Genomic DNA, 18,411 nt, shown 5'->3' on the forward strand with positions numbered 1-18,411 from the left:
TTCAAGAACAGAAAAGACAAAATAGAAGGGGGAAAGAAGAAAAACACAATGTTGTATAGCAGAGGTTTTCAAAGTGGGAGGCGAGCCTCCCCTGGAGGGCTCGGAGGAGGCTCAGCGACTCGAAGAGAAAAAATATTATGTTACTTTTTACATCAGTTATCAAAAAGAGATGTTTTTGGTGTAGTCTGAAGTCAAACAGCAACAGCTCAACTGTTGAGTGTCTACGGGACCAAATAACATAATCATGATCACACAGACATCCAGGAGTTGAAGGAAAATAAGTAATTAAATTAAGGAGGTACTAAACTACTTTTACACAGAGGCAACGGAAAACGTTGCCTCCTTAAAAAGGTAGTGCTAACAATGACACTACAGCTCACCCTTGAGTGTAATATTGCGATTATACAACAGGCTACCAACAAAATTAAAGATGTAATCATGGTTTAAATTATGGGGGAGCTAAAAGGAGCTCAGCTCCCCTGAAAAGGACACAAGCTCCCCGAAAGCCTCCTTTGAGACATCCAGGGGGAGCTCTTAAACACAATGTTCCTGAAATATATTATAATAGTAAAAATATGCCAGTCGTGCATCTTTATTTGCTCATTACAATATAATTCTCCTAACATTTATCTTCAGTAATTAACACAATGTTGTGTGAGTCTCCCTGATTATAATAAGCCACAGACAGACGGGAAATTGCGGGGAAATGAAAGGAGAGTCAACGAGAGAGAGAGAGAAGGATCCTGCAAAACAGCTGTTTCTATGAGTCTGTGATACTTTATATCAAGTCCTCCGATGCAAAAACAAATGTCTCAGCAGGTTAATTCTGATTAAAGAACTCTCTGCATTAGTGCACAGAGCTCAGATGATGGTGTTGATACCCAAAACCAGACTGTAAAAAACTTAAAGCCTTAAACAGTGCAAGACGTCTCTGTATTTCTCTTATGTGTGGTATTGGCTCTGATTCATGAAGGGTGTGTATGAAAAGCAGAAAAACACTGCCTGTGTCCCACTGCTGATTTCATGATTCTGTTTCTTGTTTTTTGCTCTGATTTCATTTTGATGTTCTTGTTATTTAGCCTCTATGAAATGTTACTGACAGTACTGACTGGTAGTTAGCACTGTTAGCTCCGCCCAAGACATTTGTGATTGGTTTAAAGAAATGCAAACAAGGCAGGGCGTATAGTAGAATGTGTGTAGGTGGAGCCAGACCTTCTCTGGCACTGAACGCTGTGGAGAGAGATCTGGCAATGTGAGACTATAGTTTTAGTGATGACATGATATCATCACTAAACATGATTTGTATGTGTGGTTGACTTATCAGGTGGCTTGGTCAGTACTACCTGTTGTATAATGTACAGTATTTGCATCAGAGATGCAGTGCAGACTGTACAGTAGAAGCACAAAGCAGAATAATATGCAAATACTCAAGTAAAGCACAAGCACCTCAAAACTGACCTAGAAAATGTAGCTGCAACTTTGCACTGACTGGGCTGAATCCCCCTGTTGCTGACAAAAGATGTTTCACTGTAATATTCAGGCAACTTCTTGAAGATGAAAGCTTTGTTAACAGACAACGAAAACAATAACGGCCCCAAGAATGTCACAACAAAAAGCAGTGGCTGTTTGAAGAAGATGAAAATGCACATGACTTTTTCGAACCACCAGGGGGCATTTGATCATTAAAGCATGAGGAACAGGAAAACAACAGATGAGGTGCAGGCCTGCTGGCACTTCCCTCCTCTTTGATTATAATAAGCCCTTCCTCTGAAGTGTTGTGTCTGCACATGAAAATGTTACATCATGCTTTTAAATTGAAATGATTATGAATGCACCAAAATAAAACACGTTTGTGAATGTGTTTTCACTCTGCTGGAGCGGCTTCATTAGAGGAAGAATGAGGAAGAGGGAGGAGGTGAAAGGATGGAGAGAGAGAAAGGCGAGCGTTTGTTGAGTGTCCCCGCATGGTCCTCGATACTTAATATAGCCGAGGAGGTGCAGAGACTTGGAGGCCGGACAACTGTTCGAGTTCAGACGGATGCCAGGACGCTCCGAGGCATGACAGAAGCTGAGATGAAAACGTGACCAGATTATTGTGCCGGTCCTCTCTCTTGAAAACCAAAGAGCCATTCAACTTCACAAACAGCCTCTTCTCGCTCTTTTTCCTCCTTCCTTTCTTTCTCCTCTGAGCCTGCAGAGATTCATGCACTTTATTTTTCTTTTTTCAACAATTTCTCTCCTTAATTCTTTGACATGGCTTCAGCCAGGAGGCGTTTCCGTGAATGTGGGACAACAGGCATGTGTAAAATATGCAGAAGATGGAATAACTGGCTCAGAGGCAAAGGCTGAATTATGGTTTTTCATAAAAATTAGAAAGGATAATTATTGCTCCATGTGCAATTGATTTTTTTAAAGAGAAATGGACAGAGGGGATGGCAGAAAATAGTCCCTCTGTGAGTCTTTGTCTAATGTTTCATTGTTGCTGTGCAGTCAAGCTTTAATTTAGTCGCTTTTCATAATAAAACCCTTCTCGATGGCTGTATTAGACACCAAAAATAGATGCAGGAGTACAGATCCACAGCATGACGAGTAGGCAAAGCAACTGAATCAGCCACTCGAGTTCAGACTACTTCTATGTTACAAAATACAGCTCTCACAGTCAATCGTCTCAAAGCTTCAAACCTGAGACAAAGCGAACCATTAGCTAATACAGAAAATAAGTCGTCGATTCTCGTTGCAGAAGACAGAACCCTCGGTTTAATAGTTATCTTATCTCATGATTCGGCCTGACACTCTATGAGGTTTTACCACCAGTCAGCGCTAAAATCCATTACATCTAAACTGGAGCCATTTGTTTGCCCCGTCCGCTGAGAAGAGTTTGTGGCTAAATGGAGACGAACAGCTCAAGTGTTTGGTCCTGACAGTTTTGGCAGCACACACCTGGGAGAGCGCAGCTGAATATTAAAAAACGCTCACGTTTAAGCAGTCAGGAGTGTGGCGGTGGATGACAAGAGTGGGAAATAAATCCTCTAAAGTAGCACGGCCACATTGTGCAAAACACATCCAAGAGGCGTGGAATCAGGCTCACCACTGCCAGTCTTTTTCCCCTGAATAATTAATGTGGTGTTTTAAAGTGAGCCATGGTGTTGAGTGTTTTAAATCACTTCAGCATGGGACGTTTGTGATTAAGAAGATGCACAGAGTGCTGCAGGGATGACCAGCTCTTTTAGACGAACCCGGAAGTTTGCAGTGGCTCCTTCAACAAAAATGTTACAATGCTGACTCTGATCAACAAGATAATCTTCATAAGAGAGCTGCAACAATTTATCGATTAGTCAACGATTGACTGATTATTAAATTAAGCTCCAACTATTTTGATAACCAAAGGGTTCTTTACCTCTCCATGACAGTCAGTCCTTCCAGGATTTTGCTGGCTGTTTTTGAGATTGCTGCGGCCTAAAATGTCTTATTTCAGGGCAGCTTTTCTAAAGAAATTACAGCACGTTGCAGTATTTTTAGGTATTTTTTTTCAATGATTGTTGTTGTTTGTTTGTTGTTGTTTAATTTTTTTTAAATAATTCTTAAAAATCAAAGGCCACTTGTCCCAGGGAGAATATTACGGGATATTAAGGCTCAGGATTAAAAACTTTGGATCTCAAACTCAGTTGAAACTGAGAGCACAGAATTATAAAATAGAGTCATGATAAATGTATCTAACAATGACAAACCCTGTATTCTTTTCATTACCTGTGACAAAATGAAAAAATAAAATACAAAAAAATAAAAAAATAAATAAAATAAATAAATAATACAACACTGAGTCTGTTCATTGGGAGTCACGTATATGACATCTGCACAAAGGACTGTTATGACTGGTGGAACTCGCAGGAAGCAACAATGATTGCTCAATTTTTGGTGAAAGTTGTGGTGATTGGTGGTTGAATTTGCATCAATTCTTGTGTTTGCAACTTTGCAACCGCCTGGAAGGACCGGACAGTGAACTGAATATCTTTTGAGTTGTGAGTAAAACAAGACATCTGAGGACTTCATCTTAGGTTTTGGGTTTTGGGAAACAACAAACATCTGTTGATCAAGAAAATAATTAAGTTGCAGCTCCACCACTTTTATGATTTCTGAAGCATAAATACAATCACCAGGAGTAAAAAGCTAACGTTAGCCTATGAACAAACCTCATGCCTCCACCTTTAACTGACTCGTGTTCGGCGTGGTGACGTTTAAAGTTGAGATGAAAGATGTGTTGTGCACCTATTTAACAATATATGTCACCCAAAAATCAAAATCATGGAAAATATGTTAATTTCATCTTCCTGTAGAATAAAATATGACAGGTACTTGAAAGCACGTGTAAGCTAGAACCAATCAATAATATCATGACATGTACCTGCCAATTGATTTTCAATTTTTAATGATGCAGAGCCAAGGCTAAAATTCATTAGTTAGCACAGGATTCACAATCGAAACATTGCACCTTCCTGGAGGGACTGCACATGCACACCTACAGGCAATTCAGAAGATTAATGTGCATGTTTCTGGACTGTGGGCAAGCTGGAGTACCCGCAGAGAACCCATACAGAGACAGGGAGAACATGCAAACTCCCACACAGAAAGGCCATAAACTCCACAGACTCCCAGCAAGTGTTGAATGTTTATACAACTTCCAACCTGAAGCACAGCAGTACGACATTATTATTTTGCTAACAGCGTTTGACCTTTCCACCGTGAGCATGACGTCAGAGACATATGGTTAACTGACTTTGAGACGAGTGAACCGGAAGACGGAACTCCTCCCTGGGTTTCGGGACTCTTCCCTGCAGCTTTTTGCAGCAGATGCAAAAATCATCCAGTTGTCCACCACCCAGATGTGGGAGACGATCTCCATTACATAACAGGCAAATGCTGAGACAAAAGACTGAGCTGAACGCAAGAGTAAGTGGTAAACAATCAGAAAAGGAGTTTGAGGCTTAATGCAAAATGTCAGAGCAAGACGTCCTGAGATGGTTTGAGGCGCAGGAAAATAGAGAATGATTAGTATTGAGAAGCAGGAAGGGGATGATAATTGCAAGTAACAGCGCTTCAGTTCCCATGAAAGACATTTAGCACGGAGGATGAGAGAGATGTGAAGTGTGTCATCTCACTTTTCATCGCCCTCGACAGTGAGGGGAGTCAGGATGGAAAGAAACTCTCTGGGTGCACACAGTCCAAAACATTTCACTGAGCTTATTTGTCCATTAATTACTAAATGCAGCCAATGAAAAGGTGTCTTTAGTTTTTGGTCTTTAACATGTAAAGAACGAATAACGAGATGCATTTTGAAACGCTGCTTCCACCCCGTCCCTCCCCTCCTCCTTTTTTTTTTTTTTTTTCGCCTCGGCTCTCTTCCATGTCCTTTTTGCTGCTCAGTAGATTTATCAAGTTTCCCCTCAGAGGATTAGCAGAAAGTAGAGCACTTTAATCATGTTTCCTAACTTAGGGCTGCCATCAAAGGGAGGCAGTGCTTTGTTCTGTTGAGAAGATATTGCTGATAACCGCCCCGAAGCCTCAGATCAGAGCCCACTGACATTATTCCCCCACCTCTTTACCAACTAATAACAAGGCAGACTCACTTGTGAAAACATCCTAATTTGTGTATTGTCATGGGGGATTTCATTGTTAATGTTTTCCTTCAGTGGAGGAAAGTAATATAGTACATTTACTCAACTACTGGAACAGTTTTGAGGTGTTTGTACTTGACTTCACTTTAATTCTCTGGTCAATTTTGAGATTTTGAGTCTATTTTTCCTTCATAACATGAACAAAACATCCAGAATACGTATTTAGGGTGTTTATTTTACTTGACTTTGTCTATTTGTGTCTGTATGTTTCCTTAATTTAACAAAAGTTACAATTATATAATGCTGAATTTCCATATTTAAACCCTAACCTGTGATACAAAACATAATTATTAAAGTAAGCAATAACCTGTTGAAGTATCATGGTAATATCTATTAGTGTTTTTACTCTATTCACCTGTACTGTCTTGCAAAATATATTTTTTTATATATTTTATTTTCTTAAATATTTTATTTTCTAAAAATGAGTTGAACCAGAAATTTCCACTTCAGTAGTGCTGTTACGTGCCACAGTGTCTGTGTGGTGCTGTGCTCTCCTGTGCCCAGGTTCTGCCCCCCCCCCTGCAGATTGCAGTGATTGGCATCAGGTGCAGCTGCTCTGCAATCAGGATCTGGTGTTTAAAAGCCTGGAGAGTGCAGCCAGTCAGGGCCAGTGGGCCATTTGGTGGACAGAGGTCTGCATGTTGGGGCCAGTGGGCCATTCAGCAGACTACAGTCTGCTAGTCTGTAGTCTAATCCTGCAGCAGCAGCGTGCTAGCGTGCTCAGCTAGTGAAGTCACTTGTCTTTGTGTTTCATGTGTCTTGTTACCTCCGTGGTTGGCAAGGGCACTCTTGTGGGTGTCCTCATGTGCTTTGCTAGTCCCGCCAGCTAGCAAAGGCACTCATTGTTTTCTGTCCTTGTGTTCTTGTTAGCCTCCCTGGCTAGCATGGACCCTTGTTGTCTTTTGTGTGTTGTGTTGTTTAATTTAGTAGGTTAAGTTAACCCTTTTGTTAGTTTAATTTGTTAACTTAATTTGACACATTTGTTAATTAAAGAACCTTTGTTTACATCTTTGTCTCAGTTCTCCTTCCTTTTTTCTCCTGGGTAAATTTATTTAATGTTGTACCCCTCATCCCTCAGCCCAACTTGGGGTCATAACAAGCGCTTACACCAGACTGTCCAGTTTTATGCTTCTGACGGTTTTTACAGAGGCTTTTTCTTCATATATTATTCAAAGCCTGATTTATAGAACTTTTTATTCTTACAAACTTTTTTTTATAGATGTTGACAGTATTTTTTGATTTATGGAGATGTCCAGAAAAAGAGATATCCAGAATTCCCTGAGTTGACTCTAATACAACAACAAAATAAATTGAACTGGGCTTCATTCAAAGTTCAGATTTTTTTTATGTTGCAGAAAGTTTCAAGGTTGTAGTTACAAGTTTTACTTCGCTATGAGGGTTTTTTTGTTTTGTTTTGTTTTTTTGCCCCTGAGCTTTTGTCAGCTGTGCTGCTTGTCTGATCTTTTCCTTTACAAAAAATAAAACGTGTCCATTGTTGTGAGTTAGCACCACATATCAGGAGCAGAGCAGCTCTGTGGCAGTATGATGGCAGATATACCTGCAGCAAACACACAAATAAGATCTCTATATGTTATATATCAGGGGTCCTGAGAGACGGAGCAGAGACCCTCTTCTTGATAATGTTAGCTGTGTTAGCGTCATCCTCTGCACTTTTGTCGGTGGTCTTTTGAGGTGGAGGGTCTGTCAGAGTCAATCGGTCAATAATGGCTCACAGACTGTCTGTACACTGGGGACAATAATACAGCTAACTGGCCAATATGTTTAAATAATGCGTAGCTGATTAGTTCTCAGTTATGAAGATGTCACACAGTGACACAGTGGAGGTTTGCCAACTCACATGAGCGCGCAAAGATTCATGGGTAACATTTTGTCAGCATTTTGCATATTAAATGTTAACTTTATGAATATGAAATAGTTCAAATTAGGACAACAACTAACTAACAATAATCAGTCGATTATTTTCTTGATTAATCGATCAGATGTTTGTCTAAAAAATGTCAGAAAAAGGGTAAGAAATATGGATCGGTGTTTCCCAAAGTCCAAGCTGACGTCCTCAAATGTCTTGTTTTGTCCACAACCCAAAGATGTTCAGTTTACTGTCAGAGAGGAAAAAGAAACCAGAAAATATTCACATTGAAGAATCTGAAATCAGAATTTGGACATGTTTTTTCCTTAAACTGCTCCAGTGGATTAATTTAATAAATGATTAACTATTATTATGTATTTCTTGGTTAATTATCAATTTCCTTATTTATTTATTATTATTATCATATATTTCATCATTATTATTTATTAATCTTTAAGCTCACTTATAAACTTTGTTTAATTAGCACCATTATTGTAATTTTCATCACTTCTGTTCTTATTATTACTGCCATTGTCATCTTTATTATTATTATTATTATTATTATTATTATTATTAAGTGGTCAATGCTGCTTACATGTAAATGCATCTGTCACAATGACCCATATATATAATTTATATAACAGGAAAACACTTTGCAGGAGTATTTTTGATAATATAGGAAGATTTTTTTTGTGAACGCAGGACAGAGAACATTTGTACTGTGACACTGATGCTTATTTTAGTTGAAACTAATTTGCAGTTAATCAGACTGTTGCTCCAGACAGTAGGAGATAATTATAAGTAAGCGAATGTGCTAATTTAAAACTTGACGGAGCAGAAGTGACACTCATGTCTTGCTCGTGTTACGTGTCAGTGTCAGATGGTGGGGAAAGAGAACATTTGTGGCGCGGAGTGGAGGATGTGTGAGGAAGAATGAGGGAGTCGGCGACAGAGGGGAGCGACAGAGGGGATTCGACCAAATATCTGATCCTATCAGAGCTGACAGAACGTTTCAGACTAGCCATGAGGCTTGTTGTGTTTGGATGCGAGTAACTGTCACTGCCTTTACTTTTAGAATACACATCCACTGTCTCCTGTCTCATCTGGTAATAAGATACAGTTTTATGTAACAACAAACTACAGAGGGGACATCATTGTTGTACATCTCGCTCTCGGCGTGTACTTCACATGCCTCCAGTGTTCATGCCACGTTGCACAGCAGAGCAGAACACCCGTCCACACTGAATAATGCATGACAGTTAAGTGTTCACGCAGCTCCTGATATATTTTGACAAGAAAACAGTGATTAAACTAGAAGAGGTCGCTCAGTACAGACGCCTGCCAGGCAACAGAGGGTGAAGCACCTACTGCAATGCCATGACTTGTTGACTTTGACTTCTAAATTAGAATATTTAATAGAATTTGAAATATTTCCACTCTTTTTGCAGGTGGTATGAACCATATACATCACTTCTGTCTGGAGCTCTGTTAAAGTGCTGGGCCGGTCAGTACGTGTAGTGTGTGCGGCAAACAATTCATTACAGGTTAGTCAATAATGTTACAGAGTAAATAACATTTGCCGATTGTGCCTGTAGATTGAAGTGAATCAGGAGAGAGTCTAAGGGATGGTGTAACTAAAGTTTTTACTGTGAAGAAATATGCCCCAACCATAAAACACCTGCTTTTTGAATGGAGTTTGGTTCAACAGTCTGCTCACTTGAAAGACTGCTGGGAGCAGGGGGTATTTTAGCCTGAATAATTCATATTAATTGAGCTGACTCGTGTTCGAATGATGAACCTTGTGAACAACATACAGTAGAGCCGCACTGCTCTGCAACCCCTGAGCAGAAAACTCCACAGTCCCCCTCTAAGGTTTTACTGAGATCTGCACCCTTCTACACCAAATCTGTTTGAAAAAAGTTTCTTGTGCACTATAGTATTAATGTGTTCATGTAGGAGGGGGTCGTGGGGATCTTGCGTGAGGTTTCCTAAAACAGTAGTTTTCAAAATGGGGTTTGGGGACCCCCCCAAGGGTCCTTCAGGGGAGTGTCATTTATTCAAGGGATGATGTGCAGCAAGCAGGTCATGCCTTGAGGTTGAGGTTTTCTTTCATAATAATGACTTGCGCGTCCCCATTAATATTTTAACAATACTGCAGCAACACGCATTCAGCTTTCACGCTCACAATAAGACTCAATACATAACACAAAAAGACACACAACAATCAACACAACTCAAAATCCTATCCAGAGCCAGAAAACACATCCTGAGGCCTCTGCATGACCACACTGTGACGGAACATGTCACAAATATACAAACAAAAATGCCATACGGCTCTCAAATCCATAAGACGTTCTCATGAACAGAAAACAAAATATCCTGTTCTACACTCTTTGTGTAAATTATGTTGTGTTGCTTTCTAAAAACTAAAAAACCTGGTGATGGAGTCCATGTCACTGTCACTCTGTAATAAACTGTTCTCTGTTTAAAACTAGTTCTACATGGAGGCAACTGAAAATGAGCCTCTGTTGAGTTAGAAATGATTTTATTGCTCCTCGAGGGTCTATGTTCAGAACTGTGTCCACACTAACGTCCTGTTCTTCACAGCAACAGTCTCTTATAAAGAAATAAACCTTAGAATACTGCAATTGACCAATCAGAATCAAGTATTTAGTATAAATGTACAGTATATGACTACAGGTTCATCAGTTTCACACACCAGTGTTTTCTTTGCATTCATTTTGCAGTGATGCACCTATTTAACACCACTGCATAACGTACAAAGAGTGTAATGGTTACGTTCCCAGAATGTTCTGAGAACGTTCCTCACTGGTGTAGAAGACGTCTCCTTTTAACATTCTCAGATAGGGCTGCAACATTTGGTCAAAAATATTGGAATTATTATCATATGACTGAAATTGTGATTGCAATATGGAATATGATTAATGGAAATGATCAGTTTTAATGTAAAATTTAAATTTAATATTAAAATCGTGACGATGTGATATTTACTGAGGTCTGAACCAAACAAACAAGTTTTCTTTCACCTGGAGAAGAAGATTTTCAGGCTATGCAGCACTACAGTACATTACATCATCATTACAATGCTGTTTGCTCACAGTTTTCTTTTTTCAAAAATCTGGGATTTGGTTCTGCAGTTTGGATATTGCACTTTGCCAAATTGCAGTTTTATTGCATTTGCAATTAATTGTGCAGCCCTATTCTCACAACATTCCTGTTCCCTTTTTTTTTAAATGTATACTATTTAGGAAATTCCTAAAATACAATGGGCCTCATGCAAGAACATTTTCATAAGCAAACGCTTGTAAAGTCAGATGTCTAAATAATCCACATGTGCGTATCTGAGTGCACGTGCACGAGACTTGTAAATTAGCATAATTAACACTCCAATTATGCCATATAAGGCTACGCTTCCTGACCCACATGTCAACAAGTGTTCATTCATGAAAATGGCATCAAAGAGTGAAAAGAAGAACTTCGTGAGTTCAGAGTTTGACGTCCTGCGTTCAGAGATTCATGAAGGAAAATCTATAATTTTAACAGCGTCAGCAGTGAAATTAAAAGACCTGCTAAAGCAAAGAAATGGGACACTCGAGTGCCATTAATGCCGTGTTACCTGCAGGTCGAACTGCCGCTGAAATAAAGACGACATGTCTCAATATGAAAATGGCTTCAAAGGTGTGAAAGATGACGCAAGAAGATCATGGAGACAGAGGACAGAATAAGTGAGAATGTTCACCAATACAGAGACTTCATAAACCTGCATGTGAAGATATACAGCCAGTACACCTGACAGCAGGTTATACTGCATCATTAAATTAATGATGACAGACTTTGTGTCAATTTACATTTATATTATAATTTGAAATGTAGTCAAACAGGATAATGGAGACATAATTATGAAGTGTAATTTATTTTTCAAACTAAAAATGTCTTCAAACAAATGAAATATATAGTCATTATTTAAAAAAAACAGTTTGGATAACAGCAGACTGCATAACTCCTACAACACGTCTGGACTTCATAAATTGTGTTCATATCTGAATGAAAATTCAAAATATGAGAAAATTGGTGAATGCGACAATTTCTCCTAAATCAGTCGTACTCAACACTTAAGAACAAATCTGTTCATACGAGTGGCTCTTGCACGAGGCTCAATGTATTTACTATATCGACTTTTTAAAAATAATTCCTCTGTGTGGTTGTATCTGCAGGCTGTGTCTGTATTTTCTTTTTTTCTCATTATTTTACTGTGTTCGGGATGCAATAAAGAGACTCAACAGTCGACTATCTTTCCGGTGCATTTACCAACAGCAAATGACAAAACCTGCTATTTCTACTTTTTCTACGATCCCTCTAGGCATCTACACTACACGCACATTTCAGAACCTTCAGTCACATTAGAGGAACCTTTGCAGAACCTTTATGAAACTTGGCGTCTTGAAATGATGCCTGGCGGAGATAACCAGCAGCAGCTTTGTGCCCAGGAAGAGAGATAAGCTTGTTTTGACAACTATGAAACTAGACAAAGTTTGAAATTGCGCAAGACAAAGGTAGCAAGAGGGCAAAGTAGAGCAATTAATCTTCCTGTGCTGTGAAGCTCTGCTGTGTAAAATTGATGCTGCCACTCAGAAGAGGCCATAATCACACTTCCATCCGAATCTAGGAGGGAGACGGAGAAGAGATCTCCAAAGCTGTCGCGCAAAGAGAACCGAGGGAGGCTCTGACAGTGATTGGTGGGTGTGCTGCGGATTGGCTCCGAATTTCTTTTTGAAGTTCAACCACTCAGACAGAATCTTAAATGTACTTGGCAAACAGTCTGAATCCTCAATGGATCCCCCCCAAAGAAAAGCTGTTTTAACAAGCTCCTTTAGTCTCGCTGGTAAGGAATGCATTGGATCCCGTGTCAGAGAGCACACGCAGTGTCACATCTGAGTCTGAGCTGCTTTCATCACACGACTCTCTGCAGATTACCAACCTGAGAGAGGACGTCTGGTTCGCTTTCTGCAGAACTGCAATGTCAGGAGGGATCAGGCAACCTGGAACTTTGGTTTTTTTTTCTCGTTTAGTCACTTTAAAAGGGATAGTTCACCCAAAAGTGAAAATTCAGTCATTATCTACTCATCCTCATGCCAACTGAAGGCTGGTTTAGTTTTTTAGTCTGTTACTATTACTATACAGTTCTTATTAACTTTATAGTTGTTTCTTCTTTGCTATTGCTTAACTTGTAAATATTACATTTTTTAGTATTCTTTTAGGAATTCTACTTTAGCCTTCTTTTTCTACTATCTCAGCATTTTGTTTCTATCCCACTGTTTTTAACTGTTGTTGTTTGAGTACTGTGTGTCTCAGAGGTGGAAAGTTTGTAACTGTACTTAAAACTTTAAGAGTTTTCAGGTATCTGTACTTTACCTCTGTATTTATTTTTCATTTTACTTTTATTCATTACACCTTATTACAAATGTCTGTATTTTCTACGCCTCACATTTTAAAACAGGCTTGTTACTTTAGTTTTAATGCATCTGAGGGGAATTTTTGATTATTTTTATTTTGCATCATTGCGTGCCGCCTTCCCAACATCAAGAACAATTTCAAAAATGGATAAGTATCACATAGAAAAGTTGATTCTTTAATTATCCATCAGTGCATATCACACATAATAGACATAATTAGACAAAAAACAACACAACAAGATATGAAATAAATAATAAAACAGCATATGATGTAATGACATGATAAAGATGAAAAAATACTAAAAATCATGTAACGACAAAAAACGATGTAACAAGTTGAAAAATGTGACACAAGACCAAAAACAACATAACAAAACAGAAAATGATGTAATTTAACAAAACAATAAAGATGTAACAAGATAAATAAATAGATAGATAAATAGACAACAGACATAACAAGATGAAAAATAATGTAAAATATGTAACAAGACAAAGCAGTCATAATAAGATGAAAAATCCACGACACAAGACATTTAAAACATAAAAAACGAATGGCACAAGAAAGATGTAACAAAACAAAAACTGATGTAACAAAACAGAAAACAACGTAAACAATGTAACAAGATGAAAAAGATGTAATTAGATGAAAAATGACATAACAACATGAAAAACAATGTAACAAGATATAAAAGATGTAACACACCAAAAGATGACAGAATGGTGTGATAAACATGTAACAATTTGAAAATGTTGTAACAAGATGAAAAACAACTTAAAAGCATCATAAAGATGTAACAATATGAAAATTGACTAACAGGACAGAAAACAGTGTTAAGGACATAAACGACACAAAGGACGTAACAAGAAGAAGAAAGGTAGGTCGATGAAAAAGGACCCAACAAGATGAAAGACAAACGGATGGAAAAACGTAAAAGATATAAGAACAAAACACGGCATAAGACGTAACAAGATGAAAAAGGACAAGGAGAGAGAAAGAGATGTAACTTGATGAAAAATTACATAAGATAAAAGATAAGAGAAACATAAAAAACATAAAATGAAACAGAGTAGGAGGCTTGACTGCGGAGAAAATGTGAGGTTCGTTTATGTTTGTACACAAAGCGCTGGTAGAAACGTCCTTCAGTGGGCGACTTTTTACTTTTATATTTGGAGTACGTTTCAGAGCCTGTACTTTTTCACTTTTACTTGAGTAAAGGATGTGTTTACTTTTGCCACCTCTGGTATGTTTACACCGGGGGGGTCTGAGAGCAACAGCATTTCAGTCTTCTACATGTCCTGAACATATGGCAGAATTGAGAATAAAGTTGACTTTGAACTTTGAGTCAAATTCTCTCTGTCACTGAGAAAATAGAGCCGGGGCCAGAGATGCACACCAAGAGGTCAGTGGTGGCAGAGACTGTCGCCTTTCAACTACACACTCGAAGAGGATGCTGCTCATCAAAGGGACAGCCTTCTGCTTGTGTGTGTGTGTGTGTGTGTGTGAGTGTGTGCGCCTGCAAAAGCAAAATCTTTTAGCTCTCAGTTACGTCCGAGGGACCCGGTTCACAAGAGAACAATGATTGAACAGAACAGAGTCATTTCCGCTCCTGTGCCCCTCGGACGCCAGATAGCACTTCCAGCTGGAGACGGCGGACAGATTACATCTCATCCGTATGCAGAATGCAAGACGCGCTGTCATCCTCCCTTCGCTGCCAGCCAGTGATTACTCGCAGAAGAGAAGGCGGGGTGGCGATCAATATGGAGAAAGAGAGACTGATGGGATACTGGAGCACACCGGCCTGATCTAAAGAGATCCACGTTACTGCCTGGCCAATTCCAAGCTGAGACAGGTGTAGTGAGGCCGCAGAGCACCCCGGGGCGACGCACAAGCTCTTACTTGATGGGGTTTCTTTGAGCGCGAGGGCAGGATGAGAGCAATCTCCGTGCAAGACAGAAAGTGAAGTCATGAAACTCCTCGTGAGACCTCTGAGCATCAAAACAGTCGAGAGGAGTTGTCAGACTGGCTTTGGTGTGATCTGGTTTGAACAAGTAAATAAATGAGTTTCTTCGCACTGCGGCATAAAAGAACACTTGTACACAGACAAAACACAAGTAAAGGAAGAAAACTTCTTCATCGGTATGACAACAAATACTGTTGCAGCATAATGAAACCTGCTGCAGTACAAAAAAAGACACATCCAAAGTAGGGGTGGGAATTGATAAGTTTTTTACGATTCTGATTCCATTTTCGATTCTGCTTAACGATTTGGTTGTTTATCGATTCTCTTATCGATTCTCATTTGGAAAAAAGGAGAACAAACAGGAAGCTAGACGTGAACTGGAGCGAGTACTGCCAGCCTCTGAGCCAGTCAGACTCTGTCTCTCGTCATGGTCATCTAAATGTAATGCATGAGAAGGCATTCATTTAATCTTAATAGTTAGTAATAGCAGGTTTTACAATGAGGCAAATGGCGCTAACATGATAGGCAGTGTTAGTTAGTTAGTTAGTTAGTTACCTGCAGTATTAACTAGGGGTGCAACAGATCAAAAAACTCAAAAAAAGTGGTGGGATTAGAGTTAAATTATTTTAAAAATGCACTTGTCTTTGATCTTTGTCTGTCTGTAATTATCACCATAGTTATGTAATGTAATAATAATGATAATAGTAATGATAATGGTAATAATATTAGATGTCATTTGCGCAGAATCGATAAGGGAATCGTTTGCAAAGTTGGCAAACGATTCCACGGAATTGAAACACTGGGAGCCGGTTCTCAACAAGAACCGGGTTTCGATTCCCACCCCTAATCCAAACACAAAAACATGCACATAAAAGATGCAATTAATCACAGAAATCATGGACAAATACAACGATCTATAATTAACCAAATGCAAATCCACAGAACAAACAGGAAACAACGAAACATGCAAGATACAACCAAACTAGCGGCCTGTCTTGTCATTGATTATCACAAGCAAAAACCTAACTTAGCTAGCTACAGTAGCATGGCTAACGTCACTTTATGCTTTTGCTTTAAGTGCTGATAAATGTTTGACATTGTCCTGGCCGTCTCACTGCATAACAGACTTGACTTGCTGTTTATTTTATTTTGTTCTGCCAATGAGCTCTTTGTGTTTAAGGTAGCCAAATTTTATTAGAGAAGGTTTGGCTGACATGGTTAAACATTTATTATGTTACTGTTTACAAAGTAGAGACAGCAATTCTGTTGGACTCTAAAGTCCACTGGAAGGACTATTTGCGTCTGTATATTAACGTGTTTCGGGTACAAACAGGCAGCTAGAGAGGGACTTGTCGTGGTAGCTCAGTGGTTCCCAAACTTTTCTCTAGCATGCTCCCCTTTTTATTTCTCTGGCAGCTGACTCTGGTCAGCTCTCGCTCCTAATCCTTCTAGACCTCACTGCTGCCTTTGATACCATATCCCATCAACTCCTCATGGGCTGTCTTGCCAATATTGGAATCAAGGGCACTGTGTTCAAATGGTTTATATCCTACCTTTCTGACAGATCCCAATTTGTACAAATTCAGAACTATAAATCACAAAGCACCACAGTCCATCACGGAGTTCCACGAGGTTCAGTATTGGGGCCCCTACTGTTCATCACCTACCTCCTCCTTCTTGGAAATTTCTTCTAGCATTTCGGTATTCCTTTTCATTCCTACGCTGATGACACACAGCTCTATGTAACCACAAACCCCACCTCTACTCTTCCCCCCTAGTACACTCATTGCCTGCTTCAAGGACCTCCAGACATGGATGACAAACAACTACTTAAAATTCAACAGTAAGAAAACTGAGCTGCTCCTCATTGGTTCCAAATCCACACTCTCAAAAATAAACATCCACTCTCTTTCCATAACTGATGCCCCCATCTCCACACAAGTCAAGAGTCTTGGTGTTATCATGGACAGTACCCTCTCCTTCTCCAGCCATATAAACAATATATCAGGGACTGCCTTTTTCTATCTATGAAACATGCCTTCACACAGCACTCTACTGAGATCCTTGTCAATGTCCTGGTCACCTCACGCATGGACTACTGCAACGCAATCCTAACTGGTATCCCTAATAAACTCATCCATCGACCTCTGCTTATTCAGTTACACTGGCTCCCTGTATCACAGCGCATCAACTTCAAAATCCTTTTGCTAACCTTTAAAGCCCTTCATAACCTGTCACCTGTCTATCTCACAGAACTCTTACACACCTACACTCCACCTTGGCCCAATTCGGTCTTCATCTGCTGATCTACTAATAGTACCACTAACTTATGTAAGCATGCATCATATTTTGAAAAACTGCACAAAATTTCCATGATTTTTACATAAAAATACAAATAAATTGATTTTTTGCATAAATTGCTAAATAGCGACACTGGGGGTGTCATCGAAAAGGTTTTAAAAGACATTTTTCATCTCCACTTTAGAAGTGGTGTATATGGTTTGGCAGTAGAATATCCTGAGTGCTGGCAGTTGGTTTGGTTCTGGTCCGGTTTTGTTGGCCATGAAGCTGGTTTGGGGCTGGTTTTGTCACCCAGACCTGGCAACCTTGCCTCTTTCTCTGAGGCTGAGACAAAACGGAAAAAAAATGCAGTCAATACCAAGACAAGGCCAAGATTTCAAAAAGCGGTCTTGAGACAGATGTTCAGGAGTCGATGACCCACAAGTCTGATTGCATGTTTTAGATATTATTGCAGACAATAAGCAACACAAAAAGCCTGCTAAGAAAGACTATTCATCAGTTTTTAGTGTCCCCTGAATGTATTCTGTGCAACTTTTCTGTATCAGCTGCACATTTCTGTTGTGTTTTCTGTATTTGCAGCAGTAGTTTCTTCTACAGTGAAGATGCAATAATGGGACAGAGATCCATCTTTTATTACATAAAAGTATTTTAAGTGCTTTTTATTGAAGAGCAGTGGGAACATCATAAATGACATGGTTACATAAAGATTACTGAATTATTTACTCATGAATTATTTGACTTTGTGTTGTGCTGTGGCGTGGCTCTCTCTGCCACTTCATGATGATGCTCGATTACCAAATAATTCATCCAGTGGCTTTCCAGCAGCGTGCAGCACGGGCAGATTCACCGCCAAGATAGTTTTTCATTCATTAGCATTTTGTGTTCCCCACAGATTAATAAGTATTCAGCCTTCAGGCCAACCATCGCCCTCCGCTCGAGTACAAACAGACGTCCTTGCAAACCTCAGCTACAAAACTTTCTCTTCGGAAGTATCGCCTAATTCGAGAATCAATCTGTGGTTCTGGGATGCAGTTTCAAAAGGATGAACACACAGGCTGTGCTGCCTGCATGTGAAATTCAATCAGCTGAAGTGTAACGAGGCTCAAGCCCTGTGACTGAAGTAAAACTGAATGTAC

The sequence above is a fragment of the Lutjanus erythropterus genome, chromosome 6 (genome assembly GCF_056507025.1).
Source record: "Lutjanus erythropterus isolate fLutEry1 chromosome 6, fLutEry1.hap2, whole genome shotgun sequence".
Classification (NCBI taxonomy): Eukaryota; Metazoa; Chordata; class Actinopteri; order Lutjaniformes; family Lutjanidae; genus Lutjanus; species Lutjanus erythropterus.